The following is an 18508-nucleotide window of genomic DNA, read 5'->3' on the forward strand; positions in this document are numbered from 1 at the left end:
GTAAACCTATCTCAGAGAGAAATAAAATACTGAGTGTCGGTTGCAAAAGTAAAATGGAATTCATGAAGTAGGGGAGAGGGGAAAGGACTGGCATATCCTGGGACAGGGGAAGGCTGGCTCAAACTCACAAAAGGAGAGTAGCTCTTAGGAGGTGAGGATACAATGCAAACTTTTGTCGCAGGGACAACCAATCAGTCAATGGATATTAGTCATGATGAGCCACAAACGGTGCCTACATTGTTATTTTATTTATTTATTTCACAGCATATTGTTAGAGTGAGTGTATCCCTAAAAGCAGGATGCTTAGGGGAAAACAGTGTAGCAACACTACTGCATCATCCTCAAGTCTGTGAGCTTCCAGGGGCATCCAGCTGGCTACCATTGGAAGTTCTGGATTAGAAGAGCCTTGGCCAGTATCCCATGTAGCACCGAGTTAGTCACTTAGCTGCATGTTTGTTCCACTGGTGACATGTTTCCACCAGCGGAATCAAGTTCAAGAGCATGTATAAGCAAGGTGCTGGCAACTTTGTGGCATAACTGATTGTTCAATCCGTTACGCAACATGTTTCTGCTAGTGCGATGCTTGCTTTGGATCTCTCTGTTGCACAACATTAAAACTCACCTATCCAGGGGGTAGGGGGCAGCTGGCCTCCTAAATCAAGTAAATAAATAAAGATGCTTAACTATCAGTAGAAATAATCAGAATATTTGAAATGGAAATGACAGCTTTTTCTGAGCGCTTGGGGTCAAAAGATAGTAATTTAAAGCAACTGTTGTTGAGACTTTTCATTCTGAATCTAGACAGAGCCAGACAAGAGGATGATGACAGGTGGGGGTCATGCCCCCCCCAATATAAATCCTTGCTTCACCCTGCACATATCCACTATCACTAGAGCCCTTGCGCTGGCAGAAAGCAAATGTTGGGTAGACTCTCTTGAGGCTCACTCAAACAGGCAATTCTTTTTCACAATCAGCATATCTCTAGATGCTGCTGGACTACGTAAGAATAGCCTGCTGGATCAGGCCAATGGTCCATCAAGTCCAGCATCATGCTCTCACAGTGACCAACCACATGCCTGTGCAAAGTCCTCAAGTAGAAGCCAAGCACAGAAGCACTCTCTTCTCCTGCTGTTTCCGGTAACAGGTATTGAATAGCATTACTGCCTCTGAGCATGGAAGCAGAAGACAGTCATCATGGTTAGAAGCCATTGACAGCTTTTTCCTCCTTGGATAATATTCATGGGTATGGCATTAATGAATGAATACCATCCCATGACTACCATTCCCATCCTCCCTGGCCATTGGTCATGCTGGCTGGCATTATTAACTGCAGGAGTCCAACCACATCTGCAGAGTCAACAGTTCCCTGTCCTGGCATTATATTCTGAAGGAGACAACCCTTTGGACTAGTGGGAACAGGAAGCTTGTCTTAGGAGTGGCAGAGAAAACCACAGAAAGCAACCTTTACTAAAGCTCAAAGCCCAAACCTACTCACTATAAGATAATTGTGTCACTACCTAACCAAGGTTCTCTTCATGTTTCATTTGTCTTTTGACTGTTATTGAATTGTTGGAAAGGGAGGGTGGGGGGTGGAAGAAGACAAATTCCAGTCGTATTGAGATCTGTTTCATTCCTTGCTACCGTGGCCCATCATTAGATAGTTTTCCTGTCTGAGCAGAAGGTCAGAGAGTATAAATATAAATTGCATTTTGCATTACTTCTAGATGACTGAAGCTGTCAAAGCAATAATATAAGCTTTCAGTCCCGCATTCTACCACTTCTCTCCCGATTTTTGGCCAGGAGGTCATGTGCAAATTGAACGTGACAGCCCAGACGGAATGTCCAACAGACTTATATTGTTCAGCTGCTGGGCTGCGGCGCTCATCACAATGCACGGCCTGCATTGGACAGAGGTGTGCTGACAGAGGCCCAGACCTCTTGGGATGCTTCGCCCCCCCCTCCAAAAATAATAAAAAAAAGTTCACTGTATCCTAGATGGCCAGAACAAAAGAGCTTCCCAAAGCAAGCATACTATGTCAGAAGAGTAGAGGGAAATAGATTAGTGCAAAAGCTGATAGGGTATTAGCTGCCCACTAATGCTTGTTAAAAACACTTCTGATAATGTAGCTGAAGATAGCCCCATATAGGCCCCATCTGCACTGTGTATTAATAACAATGTATCACTTTAAACAATCATGGCTTCCGCCCAAAAAAGAATACTGGGAACTGTAGTTTAAGTGTTGCGAGCTGTTAGGAGGGCCCTATTTCCATACACACAGAGCTACAGTTGCCAAAGTAGTTTAATAGTCAATCTGTCTTTCCAGTGAACTCTGGGAACTGTAACTGTACGGGGAATAGGGGTTTCCTAATAGCTCTCAGCACCCTTAACAAACTACAGTTCCCAGGATTCTTTGGGAGACAGTGTGACTATATGAAGTGGTATGTTTATTTGATGGAATCAAAGGGGTTTGGGCTGGTAGCATACTGGCTCCATCTGCACTATACATTTAAAATAGTATCACACCACTCTGAGCAGTTATGGGTTCTCCTAAAGAATCCTGGGAACTGTGTAAGGGTATTGCACCATTCTCGGTTTATTTGACAGCTCTTAACAATTCTCAGCAACCTTCACAAACTACAGTCTTTGCATATGCTCCATTTCTTGGCTGTATTTATATCCCACCTTTCTTCAAATGAACTTGAGGTGGCACATGCAGTTCTCACCTCTGTCTTATTGTCATAACCACCCTTTGATGTAGAATAGGCTGGAAGAAAGTGATCTGCCAGGTGTCACCTAATGAGCATCATTGCTGAGTGCTGAAGATAGATTTCTGCAGTCCTAGACCGGCACCAGAGTCCCTCTCCATTGCTTGGCGGCTGGTCCTGAGGCTCTGACAAGTGCTTATTCTTGCCCCTTTCTGGATCTGGTCCAACTTACAGTATGCTTGTGTGCTAGGCTGAAGTACAAATGTTAATGAGTCAAGTACTGTTGTTGTTGCTGTTGTTATTATTATTTTATTTAGCCTTTCCTCCTCCTTTTTCTTCAAACCTTCATCTCATGATAGTCATGGACAACTTGCAGGAAGGTGATCACTATTTCTGGCTGAACTAGAAATAAAGTGAGATCAAAAACATAGCTGCCCACTTTAAACACATTTTGTCATGGAAATGACTTGGTAGCCTGGCTTTGGAGTAGCTCTCTGGTGGATCAGAGAGAGAGGTATGGTCCACAGCCATCCCCCTCCATCCATATCTCCTTCATGGCTCACATACTTTACCCTATGCATTACTACCTAGAGAGGAGCTTCATGCCTTCTCTCTGCACCCTTACTCTTGCACATCTTAATCTGGGTTTTGAGACTGGCTCTGCTTGCTTGGAAGGGTTTAGGACATGGGTAGGCAAACTAAGGCCCGGGGGCTGGATCTGGCCCACGAACAGTCCGGGAATCAGTGTGTTTTTATATGAGTAGAATGTGTCCTTTTGTTTAAAATGCATCTCTGGGTTATTTGTGGGGCATAGGAATTTGTTCATTTTTATTTTTTTCCCAAAAGATAGTCCGCCCCCCCCCCCACAAGGTCTGAGAGACAGTGGACTGGCCCCCTGTTGGAAAAGTTTGCTGACTCCTGGTTTAGGATAAAGATGTAGCAACAGCCTTGAACCAAGGCCAGCATCATCCCCTGGCATCCTCAGGCTGCTGCAGAAGCCCCAGAACCACCTTCACCATCCCTCTTCTTAGCTGATTTACATAATTAACCCTTAAATCACACACTGATTTACCCCTGCTGTTACACCTACATTTTAATCATTAACACACCCACCCACACCAATTGTGGCATAGGTGTTCCTGGGTTATCAGCCTTATTAGTGTGAAAAAGCAAATCTAACCCATTCCGCAAAAGGAAAGGGGGGAAAGTGTCACTTATCCCTTGATGACATGGATTTGATGTGTAGGTTTATCTGCAATGGCTATTTTCCAAAGATTACTATCCCTGAGATCTGTAGTAGGAGTCCTATTGCACTTCCATAGCTGAGTAATTGCAAGTCTGACTGTGACTAACATGAGTTTAATCAAGTCCTTAAATATTATGTCTCCCCCCCCCAGCCAAACAATGAAAGTAGCCTGCATTTTGGTGTTTTGACAATTATTTGGCCAGTTATGATCTCCTCACAATCTGAAATCTTGTAGAGAAAGGGGCCTGATTTCTTAGCGAGGAAGGCTAGGTTCCTTTCCCTTTTCAGAAGGTTTGTTAAGAAGGTTTATTTTGCCTTTTGGGCAAATTAAAAAGGCCACCCCAGCTTGAAAAGGAATGTGATGGTTTACACTTGACAGATCTTTGGCGGCTTGTATAAAATTAGCTGCTGGTGGCATTTGCTCATCTCTTCAAAGGATAGACAGCCTTGATAACAAAGGACTCTAATTGGTTATGATTTGTTGGGCTTCTCAGAATGAAAGGAAGAGGTGGACATGAAAAGGATGTTTTCTCCATTCCCTAAGGGGATGGTCCAGCCAGGTAGACATATAGGTGAGCACCTTACACCTGCGTTCTGAACTCATTTACTTGGAAATTAAAATGAACCATTAATGTGAAGCAGTGCTTTCAAATTCTCTTCAAGAAACACCTTTCATATCAATTTGTCTTCTGAGAAATCCCTGCACATCGTCGTAGATTTCATACATAGTGTGTAGACAGTCCTCAGCCATTCCAGTTGCAAGATGTGAGATACAGAGCTAGGAAAGAGTTTCCTCCTGGGCCCTTGGAGAACAACTGCTCAGCAGAGCAGACCAGGAGTAGACAATGTGGTGCTCTCCAAATTTATCGGGACTCCAACACCCATCAACCCCCATCTAGTTCAGCCAGTGGATGATGTGAGCTGTAGTCCAACAACATTGGTAGGGGCACCATGTTGGCTACCCCTGAGACATAACTGAGACCCCAACATAAATCCTGACTATATCCATGCCAGCTGGATGGCTCTACTCCTCAACACACAGCATGTTAGAAGAAGGCGTGGTTTTGTATGTAGCTAGCTGCTCAATAAAGCCCACAAGCATTGGAGATTTAGTCAGATGCAGTAATGCTTCTGAGTACCAGTTGCTGGAAACCACAGGAGGGGAGCGTACTCTTGTGCTTGATTCCTGCTTGAGGGTTCCTCATAGGCATCTGGGTGGCCACTGTGAGAGAGAAAAACTAGATGGACCATTGGCCTGTTCAGGCAGACTCTCCTTACGTACAGAGGAAACTATAATTGCATCTTATTTGCCTTTCCTCTGTCCTTAGTTGTTGACCTGCACTACTGATAGCTATTTGTAGTTGGTGGACTACTGGTGGATCCATGAAAGTGTGAAGACCAGAGCTCAAGGACACTCCAGCCCTGCACCTCTTTTTTTCATTGATGATTTGGTTAAGTGCCCTTATCAGGTTCTTCCACTTCCTGCAAACGGTGTGTTGTGAACATTAATCAGTATTTATACAGAGCCTCTTTGAAGAGGAAATATGCCGATATACATGTGAAGTGTTATTAAACTGAGCTGAATTGGAACGGCTTATGTAAAAAAAACAACCAAAAAACCCCCCAGGCAAGATCAAGGGTGCATATTCAAGGAGTCCTTTGAACGGGTAAAAAAGCAAGAGTTAAACAGGAAGTACTAAAGATGATTTGAATACCAGGTGTTGTGGCAGGTAATAAACTCTGAGCAGAACCAGTGGGACCTTTGGGAGGTGGGGAATTTTGTGTCCCAGGGTGACTCTTCAGCCATCCCCAGGATTAAAGATGCCACTCCCAACATGAAAACCATCACTTTAATGGAGAACAGTGCACAACCCCAGCTTTCTGCAGGTGTACGCACTAGGGTTGCCATAATTCAAAAAGTGAAAATCTGGATGCAAATATTGTTGAGCTTTCTTTAGTCTTGCCCAAAGTTGTTGAGCTGGTTTTGAACTATTTTGGGGGGAATCAGCAAAAACAACACTGCTGAAGTGGCTTTCCATATATCCGGATTTTCCCGGACATTGCCAATTTCCGCCCAGACACTGCTTCCGACTACAGTGGTACCTTGGGTTACATACGCTTCAGGTTACAGACGCTTCAGGTTACAGACTCCACTAACCCAGAAATAGTACCTCGGGTTAAGAACTTTGCTTCAGGATAAGAACAGAAATCGTGCTCCGGCGGCGCAGCAGCAGCAAGAGGCCCCCATTAGCTAAAGTGGTGCTTCAGGTTAAGAACAGTTTCAGCTTAAGAACAGACCTCCGGAACGAATTAAGTTCTTAACCCGAGATACCACTGTACAGTGTTCTGGGTATATGCATACAGTTATCAAATAAAGAGTATTTATAGACTAGTATATGTTCAGTTCAGGTAAATGTTTGATAAATTCCTAGTGCCTTGATTTGGAATATGTGAACTCCTACCCAAAACTGTCACATCTAACTAAAATTCATTTCACTTTCATTATCAGATTTTTCTTCTGTGAAGAAACCTCCATATTCACTTCACACTTCTCGTATTTGGGAGCAGGTGAGGGGGGGGGCTCCAGTACCATAGTTCAATCTGCTTTGCATGCAGAAGGTCCCATGATGTATCTGTTCCAAGAAGCAATTTTAAGAGATACTCCTCCAATTCACTTCTTTATTGCTGTGGTTTGTGACAGGGGTTTAGTGGGGGGGGGGAGCAGTAAGGCTTTACTCCAGGTGCACAATTTGTGAGGGTGCCTGGTTTGTGCCCCCATGCAAGCACCCCTAGCATGGCATGACCCAGTGATTCTCTGTGGGTGTTGGGGGGATTCACCCACCAAGGGCCACCTTGGCTCCACCCTGCGTGGGAGGGCAGGCAGCACAGTGCAGCCCCGCTTGGCTCTGGAGGTAGGATCAGTGAGGGTTGGACTGGTGAGGCAAACACACCCGGCACACCCATAGCCCCCCTCAGCACACATGTGCCTGCCCCAGGCACCAGCCACCCACGCTATGCCACTGGTTTGTGATAATTATACTGACTCTTCTCTGTTTCAAATGTTTCTTATCTGTGACTTCTGCCATTTAAAACATTTTAAATAAGGTCATGTTGTCTCAGTTTTGTGGTTTACATGGTTGTATTATGCTTTAAGAGTCTTTTATCCCAAAAGCTGGACTCAGAGGCTTGAGACTACAATGCTATACCCTCTTTCTTGGAAATAAGCCCCATAGAACTCAATAGGACTTACTTCTGAGTAGGAAGGTAGAGGGTTCTGTTGAAAGGCCGCTGCTCAGAGCAGCCTTCCCCAACCTAGTGCTCTCCACATGTTTGCGGACAAATCTATGTCATACATTTAAAGTACATTCAACACACACATTTAAAGTGGATGGCTTCCCCCAAGGAATTCTGAAAATTGTAGTTTGTTTAGGGTGATGAGCAAAACTACAATTCCCATGATTCTATGGTGGTGTGATGGTCTAGAGTCACAGAGTGAGGAGGAGTTTTGGAGACCCATTACTATTTTCACAGGAGGGTCCCAGTCTCCAGTATCCCAGAGCTGCTCAATCAGCATGAAAGCTGAGCTTTTTAGCCATTTAAAGTGAGTATTTTCACCCTTTGTATTGATTGGAGCCAATCAGATTGAAAGGAGTTGAGTCAGGGATTGAGGATTGACTCCTAGGCTCACTCTGGAAAAGGAGTAGGAGAACACCAAGGAGTTGTTGTACTGCAAGCTCCAAAACAAATCATTCAGGGACACTGAAAACACAAGGCACTTCCGTTTCAAGAGAAGAGTCTGACAGTTCTGTTACACGCAATGGAACGTCCCAGAAAGCACAACTTAAGTCACACCAAGAGAAGATACTGGAGCACTCAAAATCATGTGCTTTTGTATGTGCATAGAAAATAGTAGAGCTAGCTAGACTGAGATCTGCACTGATTGCTGTTGTATAATTGTTGTATAATTGTAAGGTGGTTGTATAATCTTAGAAGGGGTGTGGCTGCGAGGGGGCATGGGTGTGACCAGGGGCAGAGGAAGGAGGGTGCGGTGGGGATGGACCACCCCAGGTGTCTTCGCTGAGGGGGGTGACATTGGCAGTTGCAGGGTGGCAGCACGCCAAATGTCCACCATCGGCGGCTCACTCTGCTCCCAGCTGTAGGGCGCGCACTCTGCTCCATGCACCCGAGCAGCTATCCCACGCCTGGGAGGGCACCCTCCACACCCTGCCACCCTCAGGAGCACACCCACCCTGGGCAGCGCGGGCATATGTTCTGCTACTGGGTGTGACTATCACGAAGAGCCCCTGCATTTCTGAATTTGCTGCTACACTACTGGCTGAGAAGCGACCCTGACAGTCCCAGCTGCCATGGCTATGCTGGCTGGGGCTGATGGGAGCTATAGTCCCAGGTTGGGGAAGGCTGGCTTCTTAGATGTCATCAGAATGCCTCATGTCAATCCAATTAGAGATCCTTCTGATTCTGTGGAGTTCCTCCCAGTTGCCTATCAAGCAAATCTTTGTTTAGCCTCACCAAAGTCACAGGGCACTCTCTCCCCATCTGTTCCTTCCATAATAAGAACTGTTTGATTTACTTTTTTTAAAAAAAAAAATAATTGACTAGAAGAGTATTACTAACCTGAGAGGGAGAGAGATCCCATACGTCAATCAAAAACTTCTTTCAACCTCCTGACCTACTTTCCCCGTTCTGAATCTCTTGGTAATATTGCAAAGATGTTCTTAGACAAATACATGCTTCTGTAAATGAATTCTTGCATTTGCTGAGAAATGACAGCTCCTTTCTTGCCATATGATGAATCAGCCATCTTTATAAAAACCAAATAAAACTCAAAGTGCACCGTGTTTATTTGATTGAATCCTTAGGGCTGGTAACATAATTGCCCCATTTCCCCTATACATTTAAAGCAGTACCATGCCACTTTAAATGGTCATTGTTCCCCCCTCAAAGAATCCTGGGAACTGTTGTATGTTAAGGGTGCTGAGAGTTGTTAGCAGAGCTTTAATTCCAAATTCCAATATCTCTTCCCTGTGAAGAGAGATTGACCATAAAACCACTCTGTAGGGCAGGCATAGGCAAACTCTGGCCCTCCAGATGTTTGGGACTACAATTCCTATCATCCCTGACCACTGGTCCTGTTAGCTAGGGATGATGGGAATTGTAGTCCCAAACATCTGGAGGGCAGGAGTTTGCCTATGCCTGCTGTAGGGTGACTAGGGATATCCTAACAAGTCTCAGTACCCTTAACTACCTGCAGCTCCCAGGATTCTTTGGGGAAAACCATTACTGCATAAAATGATTTGATGCTGCTTTATATGTAGGGGACACACCTGGCACTGTGGTCTATACCACTAAGCCTCTTGGGTTTTCTGATCAGAAGGTTGGCAGTTCGAATCCCCGCAATGGGGTGAGCTCCCGTTGCTCAGTCCCAGCTCCTGTCAACCTAGCAGTTCGAAAAAACGCCAATGCAAGTAGATAAAATAGGTATCGCTCTGGCGGGAAGGTAAACGGTGTTTCCATGCACTGCTCTGGTTTTAGTTTCCGTTGCGCTAGAAGCGGCTTAATCATGCTGACCACATGACCCAGAAAAACTATCTGTGGACAAATGCCAGCTCCCTCAGCCTCTAAAGTGAGATGAGCGCCGCAACCCCAGAGTTGTCTGCGACTGGACTTAACCATCAGGGGTCCTTTACCTTTTACCTTTTATATGTATAGTGTAGATAGGCCTATGAGTGTGTGTGTAGAAAGCAGGCTACTGTGCAAAGGTAAAATTTAGCAATGTAATAATGTAACAAGTACATGTGAGAAAGTTAGGATTGCACAGTTGAAGTGCTCTGTCTCCCTAGCACAACAAAACTACTTTTTAATTTTATTTTTTAAATTGCGTTTCTCCAGTTTGGCAAGGGATGAGGAAATGCACTGAAAAGTGTGGGAAGGAGAACTGATTAATGGGAAGATATGCAAATGCCCCACAAACAAATCCAGATGAATGTTCATTATCATATAACCTACCCACAAACAAATCAGAACGGATGTTCAATGTTTGTTTGTTTTGTTTGTTTGTTTGACCAAAAATTGTATACTGCTTGATGGTTAAAAACAATTTTTAAAAACCCTCTGGGCAGTTTACAGAAATATAAAATAAAACATTACAATTATATAAGCTACTAAAGTACAAAATGTACCTAAGTAAGATTGTGTTTGAGCTGCAGAGCTCAGACATGCTGACATGTGGTCAGCTTAGAAGCATGGTGAAGAAAAGGGAGGCTGCCCAGGAAGGCAGGAAGTGTGTAGTGTTTCAGTTTCCAGCTAAGGCAGACAAAGGAAGTGATCTCATAGCGTTATCTCTAGAAAATTTTACAAGAAAGCTCCGTGAGCCTCAGACAGGGCCAGATTCAGGTTTGATGAGGCCCTAAACTACTGAAGGTAATGGGGCCCTTTATATGTCCAGCTGTCCTTTGTCAACAACAAATTGTCACTTTTTTGTGTGTTGAATATATGCTATAAGGTAATTTATGGACCTAATAGGTATCTAAAGCCATTTGCACATGAGAAAATATGAATTTTATCAAAGTGATTGTTGAACTGAAATACAATTAAGAAGTATATTAATAGGGAAATAATTATTAAGCTACATCATAGGAGCCTACACAACACAAAACACTGTTGCTGTGTGTAGGTTTTATTTTATTTGTTTTTTATCTTATATTTTGAAAATGTACATCCAGTTTTTTTCCTTTGAATTTTTTGCAGGCCCCCCAAGAGAGTGGAGCCCTAAGCTATAGCTTGTTTAGCTTATACGTAAATCCGGCACTGGCCTCAGCCCCTTCATGTGCCCTATCTGGCAAAGCATGAATTGTTGGCTTTGAATGCAATAATGGCCCAGAGTAAAGAGATATAGCTGGGCAGAGAGAAAGCTTGGTGCTGTTGCTCCTTATTCCACATAAGGCCTGGAGGCACCCCATCCATACAGAAGAGTTCAGAGAACTGATGGTTAGATGAGAAGAGGTAGAAATGAACCTTCCCATTCACTAGGATGCTGCAGAGTTTGGCTTTGGAAATGGGCACTGGTGCCATTTAAAATGTTCTCATGAAATGTCATCATAATCCCTTTACACCTGTTATTTATTTTACTTGTGGTTGGAATTTTAAAAAAATGGGTCATCCCGATTGTTTCAGTGGCAGGGTGGTGGGGCTGGCAAGTAGCTCACTTATTTACCTGCATATAAACAAAGCATTAGTGACTTACACTGCCTGCTTACCTCTGTCACTCCTTACCTTTCTCTCACTGTCAATTGACTCAATTTTTTTCTGGCTATCACTGATATATCAAAACTGTTTTGCACTCCCAAGAAATGAGTATTTTGTCTTTCATTTTCATACACTGAATATGTATGTTGCCACATGTCCTTTTTTAAAAAAAAGAAAGTGCTGTCGCTAAGCAGAATGCTATACAGAGAAATATAAACAAAAAGAAAAGACTGATCTCTGCCCCAGGTAGCTTACAGTCTATGTTCAGCTTGTGAGGGAAATGGTGAAGGAGAGCAGAGATGAAATGAACAGGCTAGGACATGCCAGTATGGTGTAGAAGAGGTTACAATATTGGCCTTGGAACTGGGAGACCAGGGTTCAAATTGCCACACAGCTATGAAGCTCACGGAGTGAAATAAATAAAGAAATGAAGAAATGTCGTGTTTTTTTAATGGACAAGTTGGAGTTGTAACAAAACGCCAGCCCCAAATTCACCACCCTGTTCACAGGTTGCAAAATTGGTGGGGATCGTATCATCAGTGGGATGAGAAACTGAGAAAATTTATTAAATGCTTTAAGGAGAGGCCTGTCATTGGCAGCAAATTTTCAGTTTCCCCCTTTTAAGCCTCATCCACTATTTTGTTTAAAAGAAAGAACACACACAGCTGTTTTAGTATTTTAATAATCTTTCGCTCCTCATTGCCCTCAACAGAGTTTCTGTTGGGTGATTCCCAAATGCACCAACTATTTCTCTCTCCCAAATGCACCTGGAATGCTGTTGTTGTGCCAGGCTGTGTTACCATTCCAGGGACATTGGGTGTGAAGGGGGATAATTAGTGGACTGTCACAGGGGGGGCGCGCGCAAAATGTTGGGTTGTTGTTGTTGTTTTTAAAAAGCAACAGCAGGCTGGATAGCTCAGTCAGTAGAGCATGAGACTCTTAATCCCAGGGTCATGGGTTTGAGCCTACCGTTATATGAAAGATTTCTGCATTGCAGGGGATTGGATTAGATGGCCCTCCTGGTCCCTTCCAGCTCTTCAGTTCTATGATTCCATTATTCTAACTCTTTGCCAAAAATTAGGAAGGCTTCTCAAACCTGTCAACTCGTCCAGACATTCTTCCACTGAAGGTCTGCTCAGAATTCCTTTGCCAGGTGGTGCCTCTTCCCATTCCAGGTTCAAAAGCCACTCAGACTAGCAGATGAACCTTAGGCTATGTACACATTTCCAGTTACTTTGCATCTAGTGTGCTTCTACCACTGAGGTTCTGTCTCCCCTAACCAAAGGTCTCCCCTCCCAACAAAAATCCTGGCCACACCCATGGGCAAAGTCTACTCTCCAGCCAAATTCACCAGCCACACTCTGCAAACCAAAGTTCAATAGGTGTGGCCTTGAGAAAGGGAGTGTGGCCAGGAAGGGGTGTGTGCCCATGGGCCAAATAAAGAGGGCTGGGGGCAGGATTCAACCACTAGGCCTCAGGTTCCTCACCTCTGATCTCAAGTCACAGAAGAGGAAAGTGGCCCTCCAGATATTTCAAGGACCAGATCTCCCATCTTCCCAAACCATTGGCCATGCTGGCTAGGACTTATGGAAGCTGAAGTTCAACAACATTTCAGGGTGGGCAATTACCCAACCCTTGCCTTTTGGAAGACTGAACCCAATTACCTATTGGAGCCCTTTGGGATGCAAAATGTGCGACATAAGGCTTGTGGCTCTAGTTAGAAAGTCAGATTGCTGCAGTCACACACAATGAGATGCTGTCAGGTTAAGAGAATGGATAAAGTAGTTAATTATGATTGGGTAGAGGAGTTTCCAGTTTTAATCCATCTAATCTAGAGAAGACTAAGGCAGCCATGCTCTCTCCTTCGTTGTCTCAGAGGATGGTTCGAAAGTGACCTTTTATCTTGAGGTCCAAGAAAGAGAATTGGAGCGGAGAGGAAATTTTAAACAGGATGCAACCAAAGAATATCAGTCTAAACAACAAAGAGACAGGGAGGTCCGCTGAGAGGTTAAACGTACAGGAACAGTCTGGGAATCTGGAGATTCCCTCACTTTATTTGTCTTAACTCCATATAAACCCACTCTTCTGCAAGCTGACTTGCACCCAAGCCCCCAACACTGCCAAAGGTTAAAGCTTCAAGGAGGAGTTTGTCAGCACCCTCTTCTGGGAGCCATCTTCTTGGAATAGCCGAACTCCTGGAACTCTATAAAGTCCTTGGCTCCAGCTACCTACCTTTTTTTCTTTCTCCTCTTTTGTGTGGCAAATGTATCCACTGTCCTCTCGAAAGGTGTTACAACAGCAATTCAATTAGGGTAAATATTGTACATCATATTCACAGCTGGAAAATCCGGTGACTAACTGTGACCAAACGCTGAAAGGGAGTGTAGCTTATAACCAGTATTACCCCTTCCCTTTTTTTGTTGCTGACCACAGGTTAATGAATTTCAAGGAGCTTAGGATATCTAAACAGAAACATACTGAGATGCTGGCGAGAAATTATACAAAGCCAAAATGGGAGGAATTACAAAGATCATATGAAATTGACGCAGCTGTGCCTTCCACCTGGGAATCACACTTAAAGGGGTTTCTTTACCTCCTCCTTTCTCCTGCCCCCCTGTACATTCAAAAGGCAAGCAGGATATATTGCCTTTTGAATATATACGGATAAAATTTGAGTGAGTGTATGTCTACTGTATGTGTGAAAGAGAGGGAGGAGGGAGGGGAAAGATCTTCTTGTGGCTTCCCCATAAGCATCTGATGGGCTACTGTGAGAACAGGATGCTGGACTGCTGGCCATTGGCCTGATCCAGCAAATTAATGCACACACAAAGCAATAACATTTATGTGCTTGTGTGGGTAAGAGAGAGAGAGAGACTGTATGTGAGAGAGGGGTGGGGAATGGGCATTTGTAATCTGAACAAGCATTGCTGACCTTCCCAAGTGCCCCTGTTTTCCAGGGACAGTCCCCGATTTACAGAAGCTGTCCCAGTTTCTGATTTGATCACAGAGTGTCCTGTTTTTCCTTAGGACGTCCCTATTTTCATTGGAGAATTTTGGAGGGAATGGCAGTTATCTGGCTCTGGAGCCAAGGAGATAAGTAACTATTCAACCTTTAGAAGACATCGGAAGGTAGCCCTGTATAGGGAAGTTTTTTTTTAATGTGTAATGTTTTGTTATGTTTTTATGTCTGTTGGACACCACCCAGAGTAGCTGGGGCAACCCAGTCAGATGGGTAGGGTATAAACAGTAAATTATTATTCTTTTTATTGATGTCCCTATATCCATCAGAGAAATGTTGGAGGGTATGGAAGTGACAGACGCCAAACAAGATTTTGGGGTTGTAGTAGATAGCTCGATGAAGATGTTGACCCAGTGTGTGGCAGCTGTAAAAAGGGTGGATTCCATGCTAGGGATCTTTAGGAAAGGAATCGAAAACAAAACTTCCTGTATCATAAAGCTGCTGTACAAAGCTAAGATGCAACCATGTTTGGAATACTGTGTGCAATTCTGGTCACCTCACCTCAATAGGAATATTGTAGAGTAGGAATCGGTTTTGAAAAGGGTAATCAAAATGATGAAGGAGATGGAGCAGCTCTCCTGTGAAGAAAAGTTGCAGCATTTAGGACTTTTCAAGTTTAGAGAAACGTGAATAAGAGGTGGCTTGAAAGAAATTTATCAAATTATGTGTGGCATGGAGAAAGTTGCTAGAGAAAAGTCCCATCCCCCCCATGACTCTAGGACATCCAATAATGATGAACGCTGGAAGTTTCAGGACAGATGAAGGAAAGTCATTCATACAGTGCATAGTTAAACTATGTAATCTGGTGAACCGGGTTTGCTTCCTCGCTCCTCCACACACAGCTGCTGGGTGACCTTGGGCTGGTCACACTTCTTTGAAGTTTCTCAGCCTCACTCACCTCACAGAGTGTTTGTTGTTTGGGAGGAAGGGAAAGGAGAATGTTAGCCGCTTTGAGACTCCTTAAGGGGAGTGAAAGGCGGGATATCAAGTCCAAACTCCTCCTCCTCCTCCTCCTCCTCCTCCTCTTCCTCTTCCTCTTCATCTTCTTCTATTGGATTCTCTCCCACAGGAGGCAGTGATGGCCACCTTAATAATGGCAGCTTTAGAAGAAAGCTAGACAAATTCATGGGGGAGAGGGCTATTGAAGGCTACCAGCCATGATGGCTATGCTCTGCTTCCACAGTTGGGGGCAGTAATGCTTCTGAATGCTGTACCAGTTGCTGGAAACAGCAGAAGGGAAGAGTGCTCTTGTGTTTGGGTCCTGCTTGCAGGTTTCCCACAGGCATCTGCTTGGCCACTGTGATAACAGGAAGCTGGACTAGGTGGTCCATAGGGCTGATCCAGCAGGCTCTTCTTACGTTCTTATGTAATATGTATCTGTGCATTTTTATTGCACATATAAAGGTAAAGGTAAAGGACCCCTGACGGTTAAGTCCAGTCATGAATGACTCTGGGGTTGCGGCGCTTATCTCGCTTTACTGGCGTTTGTCTGCAGACAGTTTCTCCGGGTCATGTGGCCAGCATGATTAGGCTGCTTCTGGCGAAACCAGAGCAGTGCACAGAAATGACGTTTACCTTCCCGCCGGAGGAGTACCTATTTATCTACTTGCACTTCATGCTTTCGAACTGCTAGGTTGGCAGGAGCTGGGACAGAGCAAACGGAAGCTCACCCCGTTGTGGGGATTTGAACCGCCAACCTTCCGATTGGCAAGCCCAAGAGGCTCAGTGGTTTAGACCACAGCGCCACCCGCGTCGGCATGTATACCCCACCTTTTTCTCCAAGGAACTCAAGTGGCATCCCTGTCCTCATTTAATCCCCACAACAACCCTGTGAGGTAAGTTACTGGTAGGCAGAGACAGGGAGTGAATGGCCCAAGGTCATCATGTCTGAGTGGGGATTTTAACCCTCGTCTCCCACTAAGGCAATCTGCCTGCTATACCACACTGACTCTGTTGCATATGACTAATAATAACACTGGCCACACTTACAAGAATGTATGAGTTAAATTGTGTAATGTGTGCTGGATGCTCAAAAATCTACCATTACTTACTACTGTTATTATCATGCACCTAACAGGAGCATCAGAAATATAGAAACCATTGAAGTACATCTAGTTCATATCTGCCTGTCAGCCTATTTGCTTCCATCGCATAGAAACACCCTTAACACAATGCATCATTTATATGGTTATTAAGAGATCAGGGGGTGATTTAAACCGTACATGCGTTCTGCAGGGACATATTGGGGAATTATTTTAACAGTGCGTGCTGAGGACTGATAGTGCCTGGAAGTAGGCTTATTTTATTTATTTATTTATTTGTTCGCTCATTCATTCAAAACCCCAAGGTGAATTTCCTGCAGTTTCCGAAGACTTGCCATCCAGCAAAGGGTCATAGGGGCATTCACTGCAATCCAGATGTAAATTCAAAATGATTTAATTTCTTGAGGGTGGGTGGCAAAACATTTCATTAAGAAGGCAATCTGTTCTTTGCCTCCCTGCCCCCGTATATCCATATATTTAGTTCCAATAAGTTGGGGGGGGAACCCGTTCATTTATGAATCTTGGCCTGCGTTTTTTGAAATTTTATTTGTATTAAAAAAAACACACCTCCTCCAAATCCAAAAGCCAAGTCCTGGGAGATAAACATAAATAATGAACGTGATAAAAGCAGTGTTTCTTTTCTTTTCTTTTCTTTTAAAAAAATCCCAACTATTTTCTTGAAAAGTCTGAGTAAAAGAGGATTCAGGAAATCAGTAAGGGTGTGTGTGTGTGTGTGTGTGTGTGTGTGTGTGTGTATAAGTAAGCCAAGGAACATGTTTGTGCTCAGAACAACATCTATGTGCCTGCATTCCTTGTACCCTTGTGACTACTTATCTAACTCTTCTAAGGAAGCTTATTTTTTTCCAAACAAACAGGATTGAGGAATATCTAAAAGTTAAAGGTGGGCTGAAAAGTCAGCACTCATGTCAAAATCGAAATTTTGAACTGTGTGTATATAGAAGTTTGAGGATTATCCAGGTGTTTATAAAGTCTATAATAAAAAATATTTAATGATCTGCACACATAGGGCTATATTCAGTGCTCACTCTGCTCAGAGTAGACCCATTGAAGTTAATTGAAATTACTGCCTTATAGTCATTAATTTCGCTTGGTCTACTCTGGGTAGGACTAATATTAGAAACAATCCATAACCTTTTCCAGATAGCAAACACGTATGTGAATGCACGTGTGAATGTATGAGAGAGAGATGGGAGAGAGGAAGATCTGACTGTGTTGTTCGTTATCTCAGAGATTCCATCCATACAGTTCAGTCCCTTTACATTTATTCCAGGACTTTTAAAGCGACTCAGGTAATGCAAATATCACTTCAACAACTGCAAAATATACTACCCCGCCGGAGTACAAAGTCGGAGATCGTCAGAATTTCTCCCATATCCTTAGACTGCTCACACATTTCCATGTCAGTCTACTGAAAGGAAGAAGAACAGGAATTCGCTTCTTTGGGGATTCGCCAACCATTTAAATTTGGGCGTGCGGGTGTTGTTTTTTCAATGGAGTTAACAGATTTTGTTGACTAAAGTGTCATCTTGACGAGAGAGGAGGAGAAAAGGGGGGGGGGGGAATCTGGTTCCATCTGAAAACTGAAGTTGAAAGATCTCGCCAGTGGTTTAGCGGGAAAGCATCGCACAAGTTTGAACCAAGCCAAACAAATCGTTCGGAGAGCGTTCGTGTTCCAATCTCGTTTCCCCGTAAAGAGAGAGAGAGAGGGAGAGACTAGATTGGCGATGGGGTGTCAAATGCGACCAAGAGCGGGGCGCGGCGAGGGCAGAAACACGGGCTGTGCCTGCGTGTGTTATCACGTGGAGTAAAATTCACTGCACCCAAGTTCTTGCAAAGTCGCTAGACCTCTTCGTTTAAATTTGTTCCTCGGGTTTCCCATTAGCTCCGTTTTTCATTTAATCAGCCCATGGTCCCGCACCTCCAACTTTTTTTTTTGGAAGTCGTGGATTTCAGGGGAACTTATTACCAAGTCAAATGCATTTCGGGTAACGGAGCTTTTGCCCCTCTAGTCTGAATTACATTTCATTATTCAGTCTCTATCTGTCAGTCATCTATGTATCATTTTTCTCATTCACCTCCCATCTCTGAGGGGCATCTGTTAGGCGTCGAACTCTCCCAGCTCTCCGCTCGCTTTTGTGCACACCCCGTCTCTTGAAATGGAGATTGCATGCTCCTCGGAACAGGAACCTGTCCTTTTTGTTTATTATG

This window comes from Podarcis vaucheri (genome assembly GCF_965113315.1).
Source record: "Podarcis vaucheri genome assembly, chromosome: 14".
NCBI classification, from domain to species: Eukaryota; Metazoa; Chordata; class Lepidosauria; order Squamata; family Lacertidae; genus Podarcis; species Podarcis vaucheri.